The sequence below is a fragment of the Leucopleurus acutus genome (genome assembly GCF_964270905.1).
Source record: "Leucopleurus acutus genome assembly, chromosome: 8".
NCBI classification, from domain to species: Eukaryota; Metazoa; Chordata; class Mammalia; order Artiodactyla; family Delphinidae; genus Leucopleurus; species Leucopleurus acutus.
In genome coordinates, this window is record NC_139151.1 from 23,049,786 (window position 1) to 23,054,838 (window position 5,053).

General features: G+C 43.6%; 1 pseudogene across 1 annotated transcript; it reads right to left on the minus strand.

Annotated features, from left to right (window-relative positions):
* Positions 1-4,171: 4,171 nt before the first annotated feature.
* On the minus strand, positions 4,172-4,714 carry LOC309964917 (mitochondrial inner membrane protease subunit 1-like; annotated as a pseudogene). The gene has a single exon. The product of its transcript is annotated as a mitochondrial inner membrane protease subunit 1-like (transcript).
* Between the last annotated feature and the right edge of the window lie 339 nt (positions 4,715-5,053).

Genomic DNA, 5,053 nt, shown 5'->3' on the forward strand with positions numbered 1-5,053 from the left:
CTAATGTTGGTGTGTTTAATATTGTCCCAGAGGTCTGTGAGACTGTCCTCAATTCATTTCATTCTTTTTTCTTTATTATGCTCTGCAGTAGTTATGTCCACCACTTTATCTTCCAGGTCACTTATCCGTTCTTCTGCCTCAGTTATTCTGCTATTGATCCCTTCTAGAGAATTTTTAATTTCATGTATTGTGTTGTTCTTAATTGTTTGTTTGCTCTTTACTTCTTCTAGGTCCTTGTTAAACATTTCTTTTATTTTCTCCATTCTACTTCCAAGATTTTGGATCATCTTTACTATCATTATTCTGAATTCTTTTGCAGGTAGACTGCCTATTTCCTCTTCATTTGTTAGGTTTGGTGGGTTTTTACCTTGCTCCTTCATCAGCTGTGTGTTTCTTTGTCTTCTCATTTTGCTTAACTTACTGTGTTTGGGGTCTCCTTCTCACAGGCTGCAGGTTTGTAGTTCCTGTTGTTTTTTGTTGTCTGCCCCCAGTGGCTAAGTTTGGTTCAGTGGGTTGTGTAGGCTTCCTGGTGGAGGGGACTAGTGCCTGTATTCTGGTGGAGGAGGCTGTATCCTGTTTTTCTGGTGGGCAGGTCCACGTCTGCCGGTGTGTTTTGGGGTGTTTGTGACCTTATTATGAGTTTAGACAGCCTCTCTGCTAATGGGTGGGGTTGTGTTCCTGTCTTGCTAGTTCTTTGTCATAGGGTGTCCAGCACTGTAGCTTGCTTGTCTTTGAGTGGAGCTGGGTCTTGACATTGAGATGGAGATCTCTGGGATTTTTTGCCATTGGATATTACGTGGAGCTGGGAGGTCTCTGGTAGACCAATGTCCTGAACTTGGCTCTCCCACCTCAGAGGCACAGCCCTGATGCCTGGTTGGAGCACCAACAACCTGTCATCTACACGGCTCAGCATAAAAGGGAGAAAGAAAAGGAAAGAAAGAAAGAAAGAAAGAAAGAAAGAAAGGAAGAAAGAAAAGAAAGAAAGAAAGAAAGAAAGAAGATAAACTAAACTAAACTAAAATAAAAACATTATTAAAATAAAGAACAAAAAGTATTAAAAAAATTTTTTAAGTAATTAAAAATAAGCAATAAGAGGCCAACCAAACCAAAAAAGAAACCCACCAATGATAACAAGCACTAAAGAGTATACTAAAAAAAAAAAAAAAAAAAAAAAGGACAGATAGAACCCTAGGACAAATGGTAAAAGTAAAGCTACACAGACAAAATCACACACAGAAGCATACACATACACACTCACAAAAAGGGAAAAATGGAAAAAAAATATATATATATATCCTTGCCCCCAAAGTCCACCTCCTCAATTTGGGATGATTCGTTGTCTATTCAGGTATTCTACAGATGCAGGGTACATCAGGTTGACTGTGGGGATTTAATCTGCTGCTCCTGAGGCTTCTGGGAGATATTTTCCTTTCTCTTGTTTGTTGACACAGCTCCTGGGATTCAGCTTTGGATTTGGTCCTGCCTCTGCAAGTAGGTCGCCTGAGGCCATGTGTTATTCGCTCAGACAGGACGGGGTTAAAGGAGCAGCTGATTCGTGGGCTCTGGCTCAGTCAGGCCAGGGGGAGGGAGGGGTACGGAATGCGGGGCGAGCCTGTCGCTGCAGAGACCGGTGGGACGTTGCAGCAGCCTGAGGCGTGCCGTGTGTTCTCCCGGGGAAGTTGTCCCTGGATCACGGGACTCTGGCAGTGGCAGGCTGCACAGGCTCCCGGGAGGGGAGGTGTGAATAGTGACCTGTGCTCGCACACAGTCTTGGTGGCGGCAGCAGCAGCCTTGGCGTCTCAAGCCCGTCTCTGGGGTCCGCGCTGTTAGCCGCGGCTCGCGCCCTTCTCTGGAGCTCCTTTAAGCAGCGCTCTTAATCCTCTTTCCTCCCGCACCAGGAAACAAAGAGGCAAGAAAAAGTCTCATGCCTCTTCGGCAACTCCAGACATTTTCCCGGACTCTCTCCCGGCTAGCCGTGGAGCACTAGCCCCATTCAGGCTATGTTCACACAGCCAACCCCAGCCCTCTCCCAGGGATCCGACCTCCGAAGCCCGAGCCTCAGCTCCCAGTCCCCGCCCGCCCCGGTGGGTGAGCAGACAAGCCTCTCGGGCTGGTGAGTGCTGGTCGGTACCAATCCTCTGCGGGAATCTCTCCGCTTTGCCCTCCGCAGCCCTGTTGCTATGCTCTCCTCCGCGGCTCCGAAGCTTCCCCGCTCCGCCAGCCGCAGTCTCCGCCCGTGAAGGGGCTTCCTAATGTGTGGAAACTTTTCTTCCTTCACAGCTCCCTCCCACTGGTGCAGGTCCCGTCCCTATTCTTTGTCTCTGTTTTTTCTTTTTTCTTTTGCCCTACGCAGGTATGTGGGAACTTTCTTGCCCTTTGGGAGGTCTGAGGTCTTCTGCCAACGTTCAGTAGGTGTTCTGTAGGAGTTGTTCCACGTGTAGATGTATTTCTGATGTATTTGTTGGGAGGAAGGTGATCTCCGCGTCTTACTCTTCCGCCATCTTGAAGCTCCTCCTCCTGGTTGTGTTTTAGTTCATGTCTCTGGGCCTTTCATACCAGTGAATCTCCATCTGTTACTTCTTTATTTGCATCTCCTCTTGGCCACTAGTACATAATCTCAAGTCATTTTTCTGAGTAGAGTATATGGGTTGTACACCTTCTGAAGATTTGCATATTTGATTTTCCTGTTATCTCTATATGAAAGGACACTTTACTGAGTTATAGAACTCAGTATTATGTTCTATACTGTGTTATGTTCATTACTGACTCAGTGTTATAGCTATTTCCCTTAAAAATTAATGATTCCCTTTTTTTTGGCATTCAATATTGCAAAGAAGCTGTCTGACTCCAGTCTGTTTTTTAAAATAATTTTTCCTCATAGATAACCTGGAGGACTGGATGTTGTTGGATAATGTTATCAATTCAATCATTCAGTAGCCTGAATAGGGTAGGGAGGGAACGGGGTCACATGTGGGTCAGGAAGGGGGGAAATTTATACGTTTGTCTCAGAAGTTGTGTTTCCACTCTTTGCTGAAATTATTGTACCTGAGGCCAGATATTTTACATTTGGCGTTTTGTTTAGCCCGACCACTAACTCCAAGTACACAAGGTGGGTATAGCTTTCTCTAGGATCTTCCCCAGAGATTTTACCCTCCAGACTGGGAGAGTGACTTGTCATTTTGGAGGGCTGTCCCTCTACAATGTTCCCAATTATTTCTATTATAATTTGGGAATGCATTTTAATGTATCGGTAGGAAATGGCCAGGAAGGTAAAATTTTGGACGAGAGAAAGCTTGGAACGAGCTTCATGGGCCTCCCTGCTCCATATACGCTGCAGTTAGAGCCTGTACAAATGTGCCTTCACAAGGAGTGACCTTCATCTTTCTCCACCATCCTTCCTGCTCTGTCAGAGTGAGATTGAGGGTCCTGCCTCCTTCCCCATTTCAGGAAATGTTTCTCCAGGTCAAAATGCATCCACTCTGCTATCGAGAACCCAGGCGCAGCAAGCTGAGTTGCTGCACAGTTTTCTGCTGTACCCAGGGCTTGCTTTTCCCACCTGCCCCAGCCTCTGAATCCACAGATCCATCCATTGCTGCACTCACCTCTTGCTCTCATCCCTCATTATTAGGGATTGCTGGTGAAACTTGTCAAGATTTGCTTTACTCTCTTCCTGTAATCCTGTACTTCCAGGGAAAACTGAATTGTTTTTTAGTGAGATCTTATGATCCTGTTTATCCTTTTACCTTATAGGTCAGATAATCTTCCTTGTTTGTTGACAACATGCCTTACTTTCAGTACTGAGGAATTGTTTCCTATATTTTACTTTTATGGTTTTGTCTGTGTCTGGGAAGAGATTTGAAACTAGTTGTTCCACTGTTACCTTCCCTAGAATTTAAAAGATTAAGAAGAATTTTTACATAAATTGCAGTTCATCTCCTTCTTAAGAATAAGAAAGATTTCTTTTCAAATTCTTCTCAGCATGTGGCTTAGCGCATTCATTTTCAATTGATTTATATTAGCTTTCTTTAGACTTGCCCCCCCCTCCCCCAATTTGGGAGTACTTGGTTTTTATTTTTTTGAATAGTATTTTATTGATAAGTATATGATTTCAGTGACAATAATAAATTCACTTGAACAGGAGACAATAAGCAAGTCAAAGAATAAATGCTTGCTAATCATTGTAAAATTTGTGTCCATTACGGCCTTCAGGTAGAAATCCAAATCACTCAGAGGCCAAATCTTAAAGAAGACACATCCTCTTATTAGTCTACATGGAATAGGTTCAAAGTACTTGCAATCTGTAGAATTGTGTAGATTACCACCTTCTAACCAAACATGATCCATTGGCACATAATTATAGCTTTTAAAGAAACCTGATGGACTGTTGCTGAGGATTTTGTCTCCTTTCAAACCAATTACTCTTTTACAAATATTTGATTTTGGATCACTTGGGCTTTTTGCCATCACAGTGTCACCTTTTTGGATGTCATAAAAATGTCAATTAAGATTCTCTGCAAATTTGCAAATATTTTAACATCTGAATTTTGAATTGTAGGCTCCATTGATAGTCCAGAATACATGACAGCACCACCAACATGTTCAAAAACACAATGAGCTACACAGTTATACTGAACAGTATAGCCAACAGTTGAAGGGTTTTTCCCAGAAGACCATGAAGCAGAGACTTCATGTAGACTCTGCCACCATTGGCCATAACTCTATTCTGCAATACATTCAATTTTTCAAGTAGTTGCAGGGCTTCTAAAAATAAACATCTAAAGCATGTCTCAAAACATATATGGGTGATGTGTATTTTCAGGATTTCTCTGGCCCCAAAGAAACCCAGGAGGCTCTCATCCAGGACTCAGGTGGTCCTTTCTCAGGAGACTGGTCCTCCACAATGCTCTAACCATGATAGCTCTGAAGAGGTTAGTTGTGTGCCTGAGAGAAAGGAGAGAGATTGCAGTGAGTAGGCATGTTTGCAACCACGCTTCTCCCTGGGCCACTTGTTGGGGCTGATGGATGGCAGAACCATCAATAAAGTGCTTGGCGT